This window comes from Ambystoma mexicanum, chromosome 3q (genome assembly GCF_040938575.1).
Source record: "Ambystoma mexicanum isolate Mex_15411 chromosome 3q, UKY_AmexF1_1, whole genome shotgun sequence".
Lineage (NCBI taxonomy): Eukaryota > Metazoa > Chordata > Amphibia > Caudata > Ambystomatidae > Ambystoma > Ambystoma mexicanum.
In genome coordinates, this window is record NC_090926.1 from 777,587,761 (window position 1) to 777,609,276 (window position 21,516).

A 21,516-nucleotide genomic window follows, 5' to 3' on the forward strand; every position below is an offset into this window, starting at 1 on the left:
TATGTCTTTAGCTGTACAAGGCTCTGTGAAAGTTCTTGGCAGGGTTGGGGCCTAGTGGGCATGTTGCATAGGTTGGGCCTTTTGGGAAACCTTTTAGAGAACAGGGTTTTTCTGAAGTGGGCACCAGACTTGTATGACGTCCAAACAAGTGTAAATTTCCTCAGATTGAGTCAGTGACTGCTTCTTATTGTCACGCTTTTGCAAGGGTGAAAATGCTCCTGTTCTAGGGGATGGCTGCATAGATCAAATGAGGGCGCAATATCTTTGATTCCACTTGTCAATGTCTGCTGGTTGCTTCTTTTGTGAGATAACAGAATGCTCCTTGCTGGTCTCCACAAAGTGTAATGCTAATATTTTTAGGTGTTCTTTTCATTTAGAATTTTGTGAACAGGTTTGGTTAAGAAGTGTCAACTGGTCATATTGGTTATCAGGACATAGCTTGATAAAATAACAGACACAAATTGGAGGTATCTTGTGCCAGTGACGATTGGGGTCGGCTTCTGTCCCTTAAGTTTCCTGATCATTGTTTGAAGCTTCTAGGCACAGCATTTTCTGAACCAGTGGAAAAAAGGCATAGCACCCCTGTGGGGGGGATCAGCACAACCTAGCAGTGTGGACCAATCCTGTTCTGCATGTGATCTTTCGCTTTATGTAATGCTGTGGCAGGCTGTAAAACATTGGTTTGGAGGGTTGCCCCGAGTGTAATGCCAGTGGATGTGATATATTCAGCACCTTCCATCCATCGCTTTTTATTGTTGCATTAGTCATCCTGAGGGAGCTCGCTATTTCCAAACCTATACCTCACAGATGATGCCAGTGAGGCCGAAACACGTCTGGGAATGCTTGTGGGCTCATGCAGAAGGGATGTGATGTCGCTTTTCAGGTAGGTCTACCCCACTAAGCCTCATTTGCATATGATATTTCCACCCTCTGTAACGGCATTGCAAACACAGTGGGTTTGAGGATTACCTTGAACAATGCCAGTGGTTGCGGTGTATTCTCTACCTTCCATCCTTCACGCTTCATTGTTACATTATTACATTGTATTCATATTATATTGGCTTCTTGTACGCACAATAGTTTTGTGGATTGCAGTCCCCTGAAAGACATTTCTTTCCGGATGCATCTGCAGATGGCTAATGTCCATTCCCTTGGTTTCATAAAGTTGGTTTTCTTTCTAGTCAAAGGGCACATAGAAAACATTGCCCTTCACTAGAATATGACTAGATGGGAGATGCACAAAATGTACTGCCTGGAAAAGGTTTATAAAGTTACAAAAAATAATACTGCCACCGGATTTCATAAAAGCAACATATGTGATGAGTGGAAGGAGTACATGACACCAAGATGCAGCTTGCTCAGTCTTCCACATTAATTATGGGTGTAGGCTTAATACATTCTATTCTAATAGTGGGGATATAGTGATGTCTAGTCTACTTATCAATTGACATTCATTTTAACCAGTTTGGACATTTTGAATACTTTGGATAAACTATCTCTGGTTTTACATGCTGTGGTCTCCAGTGATGTCCCTTGTTTATCTCCCTTCACCATCCAGTGATGCCTCTGGTTTTTCCTTCTTTTCAGATTCACTGGTTTAGATGTTTCTGTCACAAGTCTCTCCCCTTCTCACCTACTTTTGTTGTTTGCTTGCGACCTTCTGTGATGTCTTCTTTCTCACGATCCGGGATTTGTACAAACCCGAGCGCTGGTCCTCGGATTCCAGCTTGAGGTTCGCAATCCAACTTCCGGGAACGTTCAGAAGTCCAAGGCGGATACCCGGAAGGAAGGATGCTCGCACTCGAAGGCACAGAACGCCGTTACTCTAGCGCGGAAAAAAATCCAGGAAGTTTGGAGGTAAGGAAGAGGAATGGGAGGAAGGAAGGGGAATTCAAGGAACCAGGAATCAGAAGAAAGCCCCGAGTGAACTCTGGCAACACACGTCCAACTACAGCAAGCGGAAGCGTTGAGACGCGCAGAGCCGCGGGGGCGTGTCTGTTTTGTAGAGCGTACAGCGTGGAGCGTAGAGACTGGCCAGCAGCATTCCATTTCAAGCGGCCATGTTGGAAGGATCACTGTATTCAATCCCCTATGGGTCAGGGACCAGGAAGTCCAGAAGGGACGCAGACGACAGTTCATGACAGCATGCCTCCTCTGCAGCCCAGCTCCTCCAGGCTTACCCAGCTTGATAAGATGGTATCTTCGAACCAACCTGGGGGCATTCATGTTTGACATGGGTTCCCAGGTGCGCTCACTGGGAGGGTATCCTTTCCATTCGACCAAATACTGTAATTGACCATGTCGGTACCTAGAGTCACAGATTCTGGAAACCTTGTATTCGAGTTGGTCATTGACAATCACTGGGGTAGATTTTGGAGCTGTTCGAGATGACTGAAGATATGGTTTTAGCAGTGAGGTGTGGAAGACTGGATGGATCCTTTTCCATGATTCTGGTAGTCGGAGTCGAAAGGCCACTGGATTGACAGATTTCTTGTATAGAAAAGGGGCCGTAATACCTGGGAGCCAATTTATTTGGGCGCAGATGTCAGGGAAGGAGCTTCAAGGATAATCAGACTTTATCGCCTACTGAGTAGGAAGGTCCAGGTCTTCTTTTGGAGTCAGCATAATGTTTAACGTCTCTTCTGGCCTTTTCTAAGTGTTCCTTTGCTTCTTTGTGTACAGTAATAAGGGTGTCAATCCAGGAATCAACCGCAGGAACTGGGGTAGGGTGTGGGAGAACGGATGGTAGAACTGAAGAATGAAATCCTTGACTACAGAAGAAAGGACTGGTTTTGATAGCTGAATGATCCGAATTGTTATAAGCGAATTTCGGCCACAGGTATTAAGAGTGACCAATCATCTTGGACCTTGGTAGAGATCCAACGAAGGTATTGTTCCAGAGTTTGGTTTACACGTTCAGTGGCTCCATTGGTCTGTGGGTGATAACCTGATGACAAGGCACGTTGGATTCCCAGTATACAACATAATTGCTTACAGAACTGAGATATGTACTGGGGTCCACGGTCAGAAATGATCTTGGAGGGTAGCCCATGAAGCCGGAATATGTGTTCCAGGAAGATTCCAGCAAGTTCAGATGAGGATGGCAGTTTGTATAAAGGTGTAAAATGAGCCATATGAGTAAATAAATCAATAGTAACCATGATAGTTGTGTAGCTCCTGGAAGATGGTAGTTCCACGATAAAATCTGTTGCAATGATTTCCCAGGGTCTTGTTGGCATTGCTGGTTGGAGCAGGATACCTGCCGGTTTCTTATTATCATGTTTGTTCTGATTGCAGACTGCACATGTCTGGATATGGATCATGATACCATCCGTCCTCTTCGGCTACCAAAACTGTCTTTGTATTAGATGGAGGGTGTTGGTGATGCCACGGTGTCCTGAATGAAAAGTATCATGACGTAGGCTTGTGATCTTTTGTCTCAGTCCAGGAGTGGGAATGACCAAGCGATTGTCCTTGAATAGATATCCGTCCTTTGTTTTGAGATTCCATCGATTGTTTCTCTTAAACTCTTTCCAGGTCTTAGAGGATTGAGTCTGAATTCGAATATTCTCCAGGAGGGTAAGTGCTTGAGCAACAAATATTTTGTGGGGAAACATTTTAGGGAAGGTCCGATCTTCAAGGGGTTCGTAATCAGGACGTCTGGATAAGGCATTGGCTATAATGTTGTGTGTTCCAGGGACGTGATGGATTTGAAACTAATATTGAGCAAAAAAGGACCAACAGGCTTGACGACTGTTTCTACATTCCAAGGATTGTAGGACTTGAAGATTCCGATGGTCCGTGCAGACTTTCACTGGGTGTTTGGCTCCCAGGAGGAGATGACGCCAGTCAGTGAAGGCTTGACGGATGGCTAGTAATTCTTTTTCCAGAACAGAGTAATGAGTTTCACTGGGAGTCAAGGTACGAGAAAGATAGGCAATGGGGTGTTCTAACCTGTTTCCCAATTCTTGTTTTAGGACTGCCCCAATGGCGTAGTTGGAAGCATCAGTTTCACCAAGAAAGGGTCGATCAATGTCAGGGTGAGCTAGGATGGGGGCTTTTGTGAACTTCGACTTTAACCGTTGGAACGCTGTATCTTGGGATGAAGTCCACAGGAAGGGGGGTATCCCTCTTTAACAATGGTAACGATAGAATGCACAATCTCTGAAAAAGTTGGTATAAATTTCCGATAGAAATTAGCAAGCCCCAGGAAGGATTGAATTTGTTTTTACAGTAGTTGGAATGGGCCAGGATAAGATGGAGTCTACCTTCGCGGAGTCCATTCCAATTCCTTTTGGGCTGAGAACGAATCCGAGGTAGTGAACAGTTGATACATGGAAAAGGCACTTTTCGGGCTTGGCCAGGAGCTTATGCTCACGTAGACGCTGTAAGACTGCTTTCACATGTTCTTCATGTTTTAGATGGTCCTTGGAGTATATCAGTATGTCGTCCAGATATACAATGACGAAGATGAACAGCGTATCCGAGAACACTCGGTCCATAAAACGTTGGAAGACCGCTGGGGCGTTGGCAAGTCCAAAGGGCATAACCAGGTATTCAAAAAGGGAGTTCTAAAGGCTGTTTTCCATTTGTCACCTTCCTTTATACGTATAAGATGGTAGGCACCCCTTAGGTCTAATTTTGTGAAGACTACCTCACCGCTGACTGCTTCCAGGATATCCGAGATGAGAGGCAATGGGTAGCGGTCCTTGAGAGTGCAGTGGTTAAGGCCACGGTAATCTAGACATGGTCTGAGCTCCTTGGTGTCTTTCTTGGGAACGAAAAATAACAAAGCACCCGCTGGGGATTCAGATGGTCGTATGGTGCCATTTTCCAAGTTAGTATCCAGGTATTCCCGGAGGGCCCTTTTTTCAGGTTCTGATAAAATAAACATCCTCCCGAAAGGAATTACTGCTGAGGGTTCAGTATCGATGGCGCAATCCTCTGGTCTGTGAGGAGGGAGAGCTTGAACTATAGCGGTCGAAAATACATCTGTGAAAGCCTGGTAGGTGTCAGGCTGAGATTCTGGTCTTGCGTCTGCGGAAGCTGCTGAACCCCCGACAATCCACCTAAAATGTAGCACTCAGAGCTCTGGACAAATTACTGCTCAGTTTGCCACACTTCAAGGGGGAAAGGGACAAATTAATAAACGCCAGACTGGTGAAAGCAAGCGTCCCCAAACAGCACGATCCTCCCCGCAATGAGAGACAATAAAGGACTCTCCCAAAATGGGAATAAGGCCAAGACAGAGTGCGGGTGAGCGTAAATGGGAGTTTATCAATCAGAATTGGGCATGCAAAGAACTCTGCAAACTCCGAGAGCGCTCTGTCTGACAATAGCAAAGACAGGCGTATATATTTACAAAAAACGTCATCAAAACCTACATACTATAGGGGGCACAAGTTCATTGGGATTGGGTGGCGACGACTAACTATAGGTGCTGCTGCGGTGTGGTTGGTCTTGGCTGGAGGACGTCACTGGTCACCCTCGTGGGTTGGGCTGGGCCTGGCAGGTCGGCTTGAGTTCATCCGGGCGGTGTTGGTGTGCTGAGGCGGCCTGTGGCAGAGATGAATGCCTTTCCTGACTTACTTGCCCTCTGCCATGCACCCCGCAGTCATTCAGTCATTTACAGTTCTATTCTCTTTAGTAAATCTTTCAATAGGTTAATGCAACACAGGAGGAATGCACCTTGTGAGGGGTCCGGAGATAATATATCGAGGCCTGGTTACTTGTGATCTGTTGCCTGGGACCGTAGGTCGAGGGGCTAAGCTTCGGGGACTGGGGCGGGTGGTACATGTCTTTCTGTCTTGTTAGAAGTGGTTATAGATGTTCTCCAGCATGGGGTCTGGCATGGATTCACATGCTCATGAATATTCCCCGTCGTCAGGCTGGGAATCCTCGGTAAAGAAAAAACCAGTATCAGTTTCGTTTCTGATCTGTCTTTCGTAGTAATAACCAATCACTGGTCTCTGCGTCATACTGACCACAGCCAATGACTGCCCTCTACCTAAGCACCGCCTCTGGCAGCCATCTTCAGATTTTTACCGCACGTTCATGTGTTGGGATCCTCGTGCTATTGCTCTCGAGCGTTAGTGCTATTTTTCGCGCTTTTTCACAAAAAACTTCAATTCTTTCGGTCAAAAAGAGCCTCAAGCTCCACCGATCCTACATCCGATCAACGGGGACCCGTGTCGGATTCGTCTGTGCCCCTCAAGGGTGAAGATTTCATCGAGCTACACTTCGGAGGACTCCAGAAGCTTCTCAGGCCCGGTCTCGGAGATGGCCCAGGAGAAGGGAAGCTCGACGCCCGGAAAGCTGTTCAGGGTCTGCCCTGGATGCCAGCTGCAGAACGTCTTTAAGGAAGACGAACACTCTTTCTGCCTTTACTGCCTTCATGAGGACAATACGCACGTGGAGAAGGACTGTGCGTTTTGCGGCAACATGTCGGAACGGACCATGAAGGACCGTCATCAACGTCTCGCCAACTGGCTGGAGGGTAAGAGCCCGTCTGGCGAGAAGAAGAAGAAATCCGAGCGGTCTTCCAAGACCTTTGAGGGCGCCCCGGCGACGGGGGCCCAACATAAGGCCAAGCACCGCGAGTCCGCTGGCACCGGGAGCGCCGAACGGTCGGGCTCTACGGGCGCCAGGCAGGGCGCTCCCTCCCCGGCACCATCAACCACGAGCCAACGCTCTGGGTCGGGTAAGAGGAAGGCCGAGCACCCGGCGAAGCTCCTGGAGAGGCCCCGGTCGAGCTCTAAGGCAGAGGAGGAGCGTGGCAGTGCCCCCTCCCTCAAGGATAAGGCGGTGAGGGCACCTAAGGTGGTGAAGGCCTTGATCCATCCGACCAAGCCCTCTATCGAAACGGTCGCGGCGGCCCTGGCTCAGCCTGTGGAGGCTGCGCCAGTGGTGGCGACCTCAGGGCCCAGAATCTCCCTGCCTCCTCGGAGGGAGTCTTCTTTTGTGCCCATCGATAGGACCCCCGTGAAACCCTCCGTGGGGAAGAAGAAGGGGGGGCAGGGCGTCGTCGTAGATTCGGCCTCTACCTCAGAAGAGGATCTGATCGAGGTCTTAAGCCACGGCCTAGGCGTGGAACAAGGCCAGCCCGTCGGAATGGACCCCGACGCGGGTGACGACGACGATACCGCCCGTCGGATTCCCCTCTGCCAGCGCCGCGAGACAACTCGGCGGCCATTTTGTTGGCCATACAGTCCTTATGCACCGAGATAAGGACGAGGCTACCGTTACCGACGGAGGAACCTCTCCCGTCGGGGGATCCAGAACCGGGACCTTCTGGTGTTCCCCCTACCAAGAAAAGAAGGATCCATCCTCCACCTCCTTTTCAACCGTCGCGCCCCGTCCAGCCCTCCTCCCCGTCCACCCGAGGGGATGATACGGGGACTGACACGGCAGCGACGGGTACGGACGACGAGGCATACGACGAGGATTTTCCGTCGTCGCCCCCACCAGGGCTTCTCCGCCCGACGAGATCGGATCTTTCCACTCCATGATCTCCAGGGCTTCCGAGCTTTTCCAACTCTGCCCTGAGGAGAAGAAAAAGGAAGGCTTCCTTTATCAGCGGCGCGAGGCCAAGAGGAAGACGGTCCTCGCAGTGCCTCTGTTGGACGACATTTGGGATGAGGGCCTTTCCCTCCTCAGGAACCCTTCCACTACGCCAGCTAGAAGAGACCGGTACGAGAAAAAGTACCGGGTCCTGGACACGGCCCCCCTATGCCTCCGGGCGCAGCCTACCCCGGACTCCGTCGTCTCCGCGGCAGCCAGGAAGAAAGCGGGGGGGGGGGGGTTCGGCCTCCACATCGACTTCCCCGCCGGACGGCGAGGGAAAGAAATTGGATGCTATGGGACGTAGAGTCATCTCGTCGGCAGCGACGACGATTAAAGCGGCCAACGCCTTGGCTATCGTGGCCCGCTACGACAGGGAGCTCTGGTACAAGATAGCTCCCCTGCTGGATTTTCTGCCGGACGACAAGAGGGCGGAGGCCCTTGAGATCCTCCAGGAAGGTGAAGTGGCTTCGGACCACGCCATCACCGTGGCGACGGACATCGCCGACACTGGGTTCCGCCAGCTGGGCAACGGCGTTTGCCTTCGACGTCGTGGATGGCTCAAAGCTACGGACTTTCGGCAGGACGTCCAGACCAGAGTCCTGGACATGCCCTTCGACAGGAACAACCTGTTTGGGAAGACAGTGGACGATTCCCTTCAGGCCATCAAGGCGGATACTGAGACGGCCCGGGCCCTTGGAGTCCTGCAGCAACGACGGACGCCCTTTCGGAGCGGCGGAGGCAAGGGCGCCTCCAAAGGTTCCGGCGGCGGTTTCGCTTCCTACCGTCAAGCGGCCCGCTCGTCGTCGCAAGAGGCCTACAGAGGACGAGGCAAGTCTAGCGGACCCCGCCGTCGTCGCCAAGGAGGTCAAGGCGGCAAGGCCGCGTCCAAGCAGGATTGAACCGGCCGTGGGGTCGGGCCCCCACCGAAGCACCCCGGTGGGAGGCCGGCTGGCGGGCTTCGTCAGCGTGTGGGAGTCCATCTCCACCGACCGTTGGGTGCTGGACGCCCTGGCCCGGGGCCACGCGCTCGAGTTTCAAAGAAGGTGCCCGCGCGTCCCCCCCGTGGCCAGGAAAGAACTTCACGTCCCTCAACTTCTCCTGGAGGTTAAGGCGATGCTCAGAAAGGGCGCCATCGAACTCGTCCCAAAGAGGCTTCGGGGCTCCGGAGTCTACTCGCGATACTTCCTCGTGAAGAAGAAGACGGGAGGATGGCGCCCCATCCTGGACCTGCGACGGCTGAACAAGTTCATCAAGGCGCAGAAGTTCCGGATGGTCACCCTCCAGCACGTCCTGGGTCAACTGGAGGAAAGAGACTTCCTATCGTCGTTGGATTTGGAGGATGCCTACTTCCACATTCCCATCCTAAAGGGGCACCGAAAATTCCTCAGGTTCGTGGTCCAAGGGCGTCATTACCAGTTCAAAGCCCTTCCCTTCGGACTACGGTCGGCACCCAGGGTATTCACCAAGTGCCTCGCACCGGTGGCGGCGCAGCTGCGCCGCGAGGGGATTCACGTCTACCCCTACCTGGACGACTGGCTCATCCGCGCCAAGACGAAGGAGCTCGCCGTGGTCCACACGGCAAGGACCGTCCAACTCCTCACGGACCTGGGATTCTCCGTGAACTACGCCAAATCCCACCTGGTGCCCGCGCAAGTCGCACTGTTTCTGGGAGCGAGGCTCGACACAGTGTCCCTTCTGGCCTCCCCGTCGGAGGAGAGGACCAGGACCATCTTGGGCAAGGTGCAACGGATGTTGGTGGCCGACGCGGCCAAAGTGAGATCCATCAAGTCCCTCCTCGGGATGATGTCTTCCTGCATCTACCTCATTCCCATGTGCAGGCTCCGGATGCGCCCGTTGCAAGAATTCCTGGATGCGCGCTGGATCCAGACGACGGGCAGCTTCGAGGAAAGGATCAAGCTCGACGAGAGTTTCCGACGAGCGATACGGTGGTGGGGCACCCGCGCGCATCTGACGGCGGGCATGGACTTCCAGACCCCAGCCCACCAGGAGACTGTGACCACGGATGCCTCCCTGGAAGGGTGGGGAGCGCACACCGAAAATCTGCACGCGAGGGGACTCTGGCTCCCGACGGAGAAGTCCCTGCATATCAACGTCCTGGAGCTCCGTGCAGTGTTTTGGGCCCTCAGGTCCTTCCTTCCGTCCCTCAAGGGCAAGGTGGTGAGGATCTTCACCGACAACACCACCACCATGTTTTACATCAGGAAACAGGGCGGAACCAGGTCCCCAGCGCTGTCCAAGGAGGCGCAGGACCTGTGTCATTGGGCCGTCGCCCAAGGGATTTTTCTGGTGCCGTTTCATCTGGCAGGGATAAAAAACACCATCGCCGACTCACTCAGCAGGGAGCTGCGCTCGTGCCACGAGTGGGAACTACGGCAGGATCTGGTGGATCGCCTCTTCCGACGGTGGGGCACACCCCAGATCGACCTGTTCGCGACGGCGACGAACACCAAGTGCCGGAGGTTCGCCAGCAGGTTTCCCCAGACGAGGAGCATGGGCGATGCTTTCTCGTTCCCCTGGGAGGGCCTGTTCCTCTACGCGTTCCCTCCCTTGCCTCTGCTAATCCGGCTCGTCAACCAGCTCAAGAGGTCACGGTGCAGGATGATCCTCGTCGCACCTGCGTGGCCGAGGCAGATATGGTTCCCGGACCTTCTGGACTTGTCAGCGTCCCCGCCGATCAAGCTGCCGGCGGACGCGGATCTACTCTCCAGGGAAGGAGGCGCCATCCTCCACCACGACCCGAAGTCGCTGAACTTGCAGGCCTGGCTCCTGCAGCGCTAGAGTTTGGAGGATACGACATACCGGCCGATTGCAGAGAGGTTCTTGCAAAGGCCAGGGCGTCCTCGACTCTTAAATGCTACGGACACAAAAGGAAGAGGTTTTCTGTCTGGTGCCACGCACAGAAGATTAACCCTCTACGGATTACGGCTCCCCAAGTACTGCCGTACCTGCTGACGCTGGCCAAAGCTGGTTTGGCACACGCGTCCATCAAGATTCATCTTGCTGCGATCTCCCGATACACCAGAACCACGGGGCGGACGTCCTTGTGGTCTCATCGTCTGGTGAAAGAGTTCATGAAGGGACTGTTCAGATCGTTCCCGCCGGTGAAGGCTCCGGCCCCGGCGTGGGAGCTCAACGTGGTGCTGACCAAGCTCATGGGACCTCCGTTCGAGCCTCTGCACTCGGCCCCGTTGAAGTTTCTATCGTGGAAAACAGCTTTTCTTGTGGCCATCACCTCCGCACGACGAGTGGGAGAGATCCAGGCCCTTTCCTGCAAGGCCCCGTACTTGACTTTCCACGACACGAGGGTAGTGCTCAGGACGCACCCCTCCTTCATGCCCAAGGTACCGTCGGACTTCCATCTCAACGAACCCTTGGTGTTACCTGTGTTCTTCCCGTCGCCTTCGTCGCCGGCTGAAAGGACTTTGCACTCGCTGGATGTAGCTAGAGCGCTGAAGTTCTACGTGGACCGCACGAAGGGGTTTCGGAAGACGTCACAACTCTTTGTGAACTTTGGACCTGTCAATCAGGGGAAGGCTCTCTCGAAGGCTTCCATCTCCAGATGGCTCTCCGGCTGTATCATGTACTGTCACCGGTTGGCAAACCGACCGCTGCCTGGCCGTCCGAGAGCCCATTCCACCAGAGCGATCGCAGCTACCACGGCGTTCCTATCTGGTGTGCCCCTGCTGGACATATGCAGGGCTGCTACGTGGAGGTCGACGCACACCTTCACGAAATTCTACTGCGTCGACCGGGATTCCAGGGAGGAGTCCAGGGTCGGCCAAGCAGTGCTGCGCAACCTGTTCGCCTGAGGTGAGCCTGGTGAGGAGGTAAGATGCTTAATGTTGAGTTGATGTGATGCTTAATGTTGAGCCTTTGCCACCTCCCGTGGTTGTGCATGTGTGTACTGCTATGTATTCTTTATTCATGAGCATGTGAATCCATGCCAGACCCCATGCTGGAGAAGGAACAAGTTACTTACCTGTAACTGTTGTTCTCCAGCATGGGTCTGGCATGGATTCACATGCGAACCCTCCCGCCTACCCCTCTGCGGCTCTTCACTTGGTCATACTGCCACTTCACGTGCTTCCAAATCTGAAGATGGCTGCCAGAGGCGGTGCTTAGGTAGAGGGCAGTCATTGGCTGTGGTCAGTATGACGCAGAGACCAGTGATTGGTTATTACTACGAAAGACAGATCAGAAACGAAACTGATACTGGTTTTTTCTTTACCGAGGATTCCCAGCCTGACGACGGGGAATATTCATGAGCATGTGAATCCATGCCAGACCCATGCTGGAGAACAACAGTTACAGGTAAGTAACTTGTTCCTTTCGCTGTGTGTCGTCAAAGTGTTGGGTGTCCTGATTGCACAGGGCCATAAGTCTGAGACAGTCCGGTGGGTTGTGGGGTTTACAAGGGGGCGCTTGAGTTTAAACTAAGGTTTACTGCTATGCTGTAAATAATGCAGATGGCTGTCCGCGGCCTTGGGTGCTGCAGTGGGGTTACAAGTCTTTGAAGCGGCTCCAGTCAGGTCGGGGGAGGCGTGATAGCACAGAGCGGGGCTCTGTTCTCATGTCTTGGCAGCCTTCTGAGGGAGGGAGGGGGATACATCGAGACCTTGTACGCTTTCACAAAGGTATCTCCCTCGTGTGTTGCCAAATATAGGTAAAGACATCGCAAACATTTGAATACTTTCTATAATACTTATTTAAAATCACTTCAAAACATGCATTTAACCTTGGCTGGGTGCGTTTCCATTATACCCAGTCCGAGCACCATTTTTGTACATTATATTCTAGCAGCTACAGTGTTTTAGTTACATGCATATACATTTGCAGTAAATGAGGTAGTGGTTAGATCAGTGGAGTACATAGAAAACGATCCGCCCCTGTACGTGACGGTGGTAGCATATGAGGGGCTCAGACATTCACACATGATAAGTGCACTCTTGCGCATTCTTGACATGAGTTCATAGTATAGTTGCATCCGCTTTCTCGCATACTCTAGCAGCATTAGTTTTAGTTATGGCGCGAAACCATGTGAGGTAGGCTGCCCAGTGATACACGCAGCGAACAGATCCCTGGAGCGTCCCTTTATCATTAGCATCCACCTGCAATGGTGCGGGCTCGCTATAGCTTATATCATGGGAGCATACTCTCTCATTTTAATACATTCTACAGGCGTGTATATTTTGTGGAAGAAAGAAATAATGCAAGAGGACTTGACATTCATATATACATATATATGTAAAGACTGTCTGCCATCAGAGGACCATTTTGCTGTTCATTTCACTGTTCAGGCCTGCTGGCTGGGTCATGCTGATAGTGTTGGTACACTGCGGGAGGTGAACTGTTACAATGTTAGCGTATTGCGCTAGCTCATGTCCGTCTTGTTCGTGGGAACGTGCTCGCAGCGGATCTGCCAGGGTGCTGCGGCAACAGGGATGTTCTCCAAGGGTGGGGGCCGCGCTACAGTGCGCTGAGCTCACACCATCTTTACCGGGCAGAGAATGGTTTTTGGGCCTAACTAAATTTGTGTTGTAATCATTCGATACATGTGGGCAATGTCTCCAGTGGGTGAGCCCTCCACCACCTGGGCCCGGGTGGCATGAGGGAACGCCCAATGGGCCATAGCCCTCACCTGGGGAAGAAACGCAGGCGAGAGGGGTCTCCTGGACCAGTCCTCCCCTACATTTCCCCCCTTTCGTTACTAAAGTAACGAATTCTTTAACTCCTCTATCCTCCTACACTCTGCTTCGTCCATCACCGCCTCATCCCATGCAGGAGTTCCTTTGATAGGCATCCATGCTCTGCACACCCCCCTTAAACTCTCACCTCTCCTGGCGTATTCATCTGGAGTACACGTAAGATATATGCACCCACCATCTCCTTCCAAATCTACCCACACTTCCTCGTACCATTCTAGTATGCGGGGCTCTTTGATGGTGGTGTGCCAAAGCTTATCTACAATATCCTTGTCATGGTACATGGGCACCAGTTGGTACCTTGGTGTGTTGTCTACCCCTGTTTGTACTTGTGCTTCTTGCACCGTTTCTATTGTACCGTGTGAGTTGCCCATTGTCACCATCATCATTGCACCATTTGGTACTGCGTTAGCACAGACTCGAAGACCCACCTGGCATAGGCAGAAAATCAATAGGAGGAACACCACAGCTGGCATCAAAAATTTCATCGTTGTTCCAAGCCATGAGGGGACCCAGGAGAAGAGGTTATCGAACCATGTACTATCTTCTGCTCCGCCTTCCATCTTCATTTTTTCTCCTAGGTTGTGGACTGCTTCGATCACATGGGACAGGGAGCCGTTTTCTGCGTCTTCAGAAGGTACGAAAGTGCAGCAGGCACTTCCTATTTTTCGGCAAACACCGCCGTCCATCGCCGTCAACAGGTCCAGGACATACCTGTTTTGCATGGTCATCAGTCGCAAGGCTCTTAGTTCGACCTTTATTATGTTAAAACCTTCTTCAGTGTCGTTCGCCAGCTGAATTAATTCCCAGCGTGTTATCTGGAGCCATTTTGCGTTAGCCCTTGCTTGGACACTTGATACGAGCGAGGCAAAGAATGTTTCTGCTGAGCTGAATAATCGATATTTGTCTGGGATCTGGGCCAATAGTTCTGATGATGCCTTCGATATATAGTTTGATGCTCGTCTGTTGCGGGTCAGCACCTCTTCCTTGCTTCCAGAAGACAGGACATACATTCGTGGTTCTGCAGTTGGTTGGCCCACACTCTGTTGTGTGCGTTCCTGTGTCCTTTTGCTTCCATCGATGTGGCTTTCTGGTATCACCATTAGAGCTGAGTGCAGAGTGGCCATTGAGCAGCTGCCACTCCACGACGGGGGGAGGTGTAGGTATGCCTGGTTTCCACATACCCAATACGTGTCCATAAGGGCCACAGTCCCTTTTCTTAGGTCTGGGATAGTGAGGGTTTTGTTGCACTTCTTGTTCGTCCCCATGGACGTTCTCCCCTCTCCTTTGAAACATAGTTCATAGTCTATTTCATTCTGCAACTTGAAAGGCTTTTCGATGGGCGTGACCCAGGTTAGTTTTGAAATGTGTTCTCTCCATACGGGTGTGCATGTTTCTTTTATCCACTGCAATTTCGCCGGTGCCACACCCCTCAGTGCTTCAGCTTTACACATTACTTCTTCATTCTTCCACTTGTTATCAGAAAAAAGTGTCCCTTCGATTGCAAAAAATGGTTCTTTCAGACATACAACCCCTGACGGTTTTGGGTAGCACGTTTTCTCGTTCTGCAGCATTTGAAAAGTCACTTCATGTGCCTGGAAGGTGTTCTTAATTCTGCACAACGTGAGATGAAGTAGACATTGGGCATCTATAATCGGCAACTCTTTGGGTAACAGTACTTTGGGTGTACCTGATGCGTGAGGGATGAGGGAGCAAACATAACAGCTCTCGTTTGTTGTTTGTTTAGCTGTGGCACTCATATCTGCATACCACTTATTTGTTTGGTGGGGGTGTCGTGGGTCTTCCATCTTATCTAGGCCTAGCCCATAGTACTCATCATACTTCCTCCTCCCTGCTTCCCTCTTCCGTCTATTGTTCTTATTCCTCATATTCTTCCCGATTCCCTGGGCACGAGACAAACTAGACCCCCCTTTCTCATTCCCGCCCCCCTTCACCCAGTCATCATATAATATTTCATGTGTTTCTCTCATTCTTTGATTCTCTATGGTCGTGGGGGCAGGTTGGCTGGTGGGGGTATTATACAACCATGATATGGCAGAGGGATTTCGGTCGTTTAAACTGTGAGCATTGTAATTAGACATCTCAGGTGGGGACAGTGTGTTGTTTTGTCTTTCACTTTTTGGCCCTCCATCGTGTGAGATGACAACATTGGGTGACGTAGTATAGTAGCCCCACACAAGTTTAGTTCCATCCCATATCAAAAAATCACCTTCCCTTGTAGTTGCGTTGACACTTGCAGTTGTATTGGTCCCAATAGTTGTGTTGCTCCCTCCCCCCTCGTTCATCTCGATAGAGATGAACGCTATGAACCAGTATGTAACCAGACCAAATAATAATGTAAAAAACAATATAATGCACGCAGATAGTCCACATTCATACGAATATATACATTTCACAGTTAACCATTCTCTAATTCTAGTAAATTTATCCGTTGCAGGCCGCCCGTTAGATGCCATGGAAGCTCCTGTTTTAAGATATAAAAGTGCATTGAGTGCATACATGTAGACATTTTTGTTGGCACCATCAGTGCCAATATACATGTGACGGGGAATGGAAGCGGGTGGGGATACGGGGAGGGGTATTCACAGACAAGGGTGTATACACGCTCATAGTTTGGCATTTCATTTAATATATGTATATGATATATTCATACTCAACAAGATCAAAGTTAAAACAAAATTTTCCCCCTTTTTTTTTTTTTTTTTTTGCATCTTTATCAGTTGTGCATTTCTTCAAATTCAGTACCAGCACATACACGCAAGTTCATATTCAGTCATTCTGCTCAGTTGCAGCGTTTGCTGTTGTCTGTGCCTCCCCATCTACCTCCTCTTGTACGTTGCTATATGCCTTCCGTACATCGGTCAAGTGCACCCAGTACCTCAACCCTTTGACCTTTACCGCTGTAGGCGTGCAAAATATTACTTCATATGGGCCATGGAATCGTGGTGCATTCCACCGACGCACAAAACTTCTGACATATATCCAGTCGCCTGGCATTAGCTGTAGTTGTTGCTCTGGCTCCGTGACAGCGCCTGTTACATTTCCCTCTTCTCTAGTGAAGGGTGGGGACAATTGCTTTGCTATCACGCGCGCTGCCATTGTCAGTTTCTTTAAATAGTCTGTGAACTCATCTCCCAATATCGCGGCGCTTCTGTGAGCGTCTGAGTGTTCGCGCAGTGGTGAATGTGCTGTGTTCATCCGTCTCCCAGTCACGATCTCGTGCGGGGACAAATGGTGGTCTTTGCTTGGCTGGTTTCGCAACTCAAATAGCGCAAGCGGTAGGCAGTAAATCCAATTCTTTTTTAATGAGAAGCAATTTATGTTTTATTCCCAGCAATGTAGTCACTTCCTTAAAAAGCTCATTCACAAAATGAGTGCCATTGTCTGAGCGGATCACGTCACAAATTCCCCAGCGCGGGAATACTTCCCTTACTAGGAACTTGGCGGCGCTCTTGGCATCGGGTTGCGCGCAGGGTCCTGCTTCCACCCACCTTGAAAATGGGCACACGACCACAATCATGTATCGTGCACCATTACACCTTTCCCCCATGTCTGCGTAATCTATGTGTAGTTCCTTGAATGGGCCAATGGGTTTAGGGATTGTTCCCCGGAGAGTGCGTAATGTCATCCCTGAATTGTATATTTGGCATGTTGTACATTCCATGGCCAATCGAGACACATGCTCCTGAAGACAGGGCACAAACCATTCTTCCTGTATTTCTGCTGCGATGTGTTGTTTGGTGTTATGTGCAGGGAAGTGTAGCTGTTGAAATGCAATCTCTAGTAGCTGAATTGGCATTACCACCTTCCCCGAGTTATTTTGCCTCCACAGCAGGTCTGTTCCTGACTTGCTGCACCCTCGCTTTGTCCACAATAGTTTTTCCTCTGCACTGGCTCCTTCCTGTAATTCTATTATTTGTGGTATGGGCATGATATTATATCCCTCTGGGGGCTCTTCGTTTGTTTTGTCCTTAAGCATGTACTCACCTGTGTCATTTTTCTGAAAATAGGAAGCCTCCTTGGCGGCCGCGTCCGCTGCCGCGTTCCCTAGAGACACAACATCTGTGTTGGACGTATGTGCTTGGCACTTTACTATTGCTACTGCAGTGGGGTTTTGCAGGGCCTCAATTAACTCTTTTAACAATTCTGCATGCTGTACAGGTGTTCCATCTGCCCTCCTAGAGCCCCTCCGCCCCCATCTTGCTAGTCCTCCATGTACTGTCGTTGTCATGTAAGCTGAGTCTGTGTATATCGTCACTGCACAACCCTTTGCTGCATGTAGTGCTTCTATGAGTGCAATCAGTTCTGCTGCCTGCGCGGAGTAATGTGATGGGAGACGATATTGTACCAGTGTTTCATACTCACCGTCTTCTAGCCTCACCACTGCCATGCCAACGTGTTTTTCTCCCGTGTCCGCGTCAATTGATGCGGACCCATCCACAAAGTACACTTCCCCTGCGCTTAGAGCGTTCTCACACACCACTGTCTCCTCCCCGCTTCCTCCTGTGTAGGTTGCGCAATCGTGGTTCTGCATGTCTTCGAGCGTGCACGCTTCTGTAATGAATGTGGCGGGGTTCACTGTCTTGCATCTCACTATATGGATGTTGGCACTGGACAGTATAACCTCGTAGGCGGTCGCCCGCTGTGTGGTCAGTGTGCTTTTTGATCTCTCGAGTATTGCAAATAATGAATGTTCCACAAACAATGTCACAGGGCAACCCATTACTATTGTGGCACTTTTCTCAATCGCGAACGCGGCTGCAGCGAGTGATTGCTCGCACGCGAAATGGCCCTGCATCACGGCATCTAAAGTGCCACTATAGTAAGCCAATGGCTTGTGTCCTAAAGATGTTTTTTGTGTCAGGACTGCTGTCATCAGTGTTTCCTTGCAGTGTGAGAATAGGTAAAACTCGCGTCCATAATCAGGGTTTGCGAGTACTGGGGCGCTTGAAATCAACTCTTTTAGTGTTTGGAAGGAGGAACTCATCTCTTCTGTCCATTCCATCTTCCTGTTCTCCTGTTGGGCCACCTTTAATGCTTGTAATAAGGGCCTGGTGTATGCCGCATAATCTAATATCCATGCTCGGCAATAATTGCACATTCCCAAAAATTTCTGCATGTCTTTTACTGTTGTGGGTTCTTGTACTGATCTTATGGCTTCTACCCTGTCTGGTATTATTCTTTTCCCATCTCTTGAAATCAGCTGCCCTCGGTACAGGACCTCTGTCAGACAGTACTGTAGCTTTCCTTTGTCCACTTTGTACCCCTTGTTGGCCAGCAAGGTCAACAATGTTACGGAATCTGTTCTGCATGTCTCTTCGTTTCGTGCGCAGACTAGTAAATCGTCTACGTACTGAATAATGGTGCTCTCAACTGATAGGTTTCCTAGGTCTTCATGTAATACACGATTGAAGATGCTCGGGCTCTCGCAGTAACCCTGTGGTAATCTGCAATGCTCATACCTTTTACCCCCCAGTGTGAAGGCGGTAAGGTATCTACTCTCTTCAGCCAGGGGTATAGAGAAAAATGCATTTTTCAAATCCACTACTGTGAAATGTGATGCCTCTTTCGGGATGCTGCATAGTATTGATGCGGGGTTCGGGACTAGAGGGAACTCCTTCTGAATTACATCATTGAGGGGGCGTAGGTCTTGTATCATCCTCCACGACCCCCCTTTTGCTTTTTTGATCGGATAAATGCAAGTGTTACACGGGGAGTTTGAAGGCACTATTATCCCTTGTGCTAGTAGGGCATTTATTGTCTCTTTTATCCCTTCTTCAGCTTCACGAGACAGAGGATACTGTTTAACTCGTGGTAAAATTGCTCCTTGCTTTAGCTTTATTACCACAGGCTGTACCCCATGCAACAGTCCCACATCATGGGGGCCTGTCGTCCATAAGTTGTTTGGTACGAGCCTCATGTCGTCATCAAAAAACGACGGTGGTGCTCCTACCACTGTCATCAATTGGACGGGAGTCTCCCTTGCTTGTATTAAAATATCACAGGGCATCGTTATTTCCATCACTATTTCACCATCCCCTTCTGAGTCTGAGAAGAGATCCTCATCTGTTACCTCTCGCAGGGCGATGTTGGCGTTTGTGCATAGCACTGTGCGCCACTCACACCCTTCCTCGTCCACTCCGATCACAGCTATTCTTTTTGCTGACACTTGCACAGCGTGCAAATCTAACGATACCACTGATCCTGGTGCTGCGTTGGGGCATACTATGGGGCGGAAGAGGAACTCCACCGGGATCCTCCAGTCCATGCTTCTCAGCTCGGGAATTATGAGGGCCAGAGTCTTCAGCCCTTTGATAAACATTTCCTCATTTTGTGGCAGTCCTCGTATTTCCTGCGTGGTTGTGTAGGCTTGCACTACCAACATTGCACGCAAGGGGCATATCCCGGGTGTGGAACACACTATCCCTCTCTCGGTAAATGATATGGTCATGTTGAGTTTACTCAGGAGATCCCTCCCTAGCAAGTTAATTGGGGAATGTTCGTAATACAATAAGGGTGCCTTCACAGTCTTACCCCCCACTGTTACATCCAAAGCTTCTGTATAAGGAACTTCAACTACAGCCCCAGAGAACCCCTGCGTCTCTAACTTCCTGTTAGATAACGGGAATCGGCCCTCTCTGATACATGATTTCTCCGCTCCCGAATCGACCATGAATATAAATTGCTTGTCTCCTATCTGCGCCCCTACCAATGGTTCCTCTGCTGCATTGTAGGTGGTGGATAGAACTGGACACGCAAGTGTTCTCTGTGGGCTGTCCTATGCGGGGTATCTCGTCGCCCCTCCCTCATTAAAGACATTTCCGGAAATTACCGACATGCCGCTGTAAGGCGCTGGCGCGGGGGCCCCGTTTGCTGTTGTCGCGAAAGGGTTACCTGGCGTGTATTGCATGCTGTCATTGTTTTGGGGGTGGTTCTGTGTCCTATACTGGTGTCCTTGTTGCTGGCCCGTGGTACCCTGGCCAGGGTTCCTTAGCTGCTGTTGTCCCATTGGGAGACCGTATGGGCTTCCCGGGTGTGGATGACCATAAGCCTCCCCCTCCTGGAACCCATTGTTTTGTCTACTTCTGCACTCCCTGGAGTAATGTCCCCATCTTCCACAGTTCCAGCAACTCCCTTGGGGGCCCCTGGGACCCTGCCATCCATTTCCTCCCATGCCCCCATAACCCTGTCCGCCTCCTCTCCGGCCCCTGTACCCACCTCGTCCCCCTCGAGGGGTCCACTCTTGCCACTGCGGGCTTCCACCTTGCTCTTGCTCAGTCCACTGCCGCTGTGCTGGTCCTGCCCAATTAGTTGCCACCCTTCCTTGGAGTGCTATCAGCCCCTCCTCCTACTCATCTCCCTCCCTACTGTGTGGGAGCGCGGCTACTGCTGCTGCAACCTTCACTAACTTTGACTGTACTAACTTCGCCTCGTCTGCCAATCTTTTCTGCGCCACCTCCTTCTCCCTCTCCTTTATTCTTTTACAATGGTGTACTATTATGCTTTGAATTTCTGGCCATCCTTTTGCTTCAATACCTGCTATCTTGTCAAGCGCCTTCTGCACTTCCTTTGGGAGCCCTCTCTTTATAATAAAATAAAATAAAGATGTCGATTGATACCAGGGCGTGCCCGTTTCTGCTCTCCACATCTCTTGGACCCGGAAAATATAATCCATAGCCTCTTCCCCGTCATTCATTGTACACTGCATCACTGACTGCAAGTCCGGTGTGTCTGGGAATGTTTCGCGTAAGGCATCCCACACCCTGGCACGCACCGTGTTAAATGATGCCCCATCATGGCGGTCACAGTCTAACGTTACTCCCGGGAAACCGGCCTTAACCCATACCCTTTCAGCCTGGTCACCTACCGCTGATACGAGTAGACTTTTCACATCTCCTATGGCTAGGGGTACCCCGGCAGTATGTTTCTCAAAGGCATATATCCACTTACTTGCCCCTCCTGACAACGGGGGCAATAACTTTAATAAATTGGCTTTATCCATCTGTGCCCATGGGATATAGTTAGGCCTCCCTCCTCCCCTGTGTATCAACGGGAGCTGTAGCCTTCCTTTTGTCGTTCCGTCCGGACCCGTTTGAGCTGTTGATGTCCCCAGTGATGCCATTTTTCCCACTCTGTTCCTTAGTCGGCCCGTCCACTCATCATCCAGGGTTCTCAGCGAACACATACCTTCCTCCCCCTCGCTTCCCCC

At 50.8% G+C, this 21,516-nt stretch overlaps 1 protein-coding gene across 3 annotated transcripts in view; it reads left to right on the forward strand.

Annotated features, from left to right (window-relative positions):
• GGA3 (golgi associated, gamma adaptin ear containing, ARF binding protein 3) overlaps window positions 1-21,516 on the forward strand; it is a 1,381,263-nt gene that overhangs the window by 212,515 nt on the left and 1,147,232 nt on the right. The gene's annotated exons all lie outside the window — the stretch shown is intronic.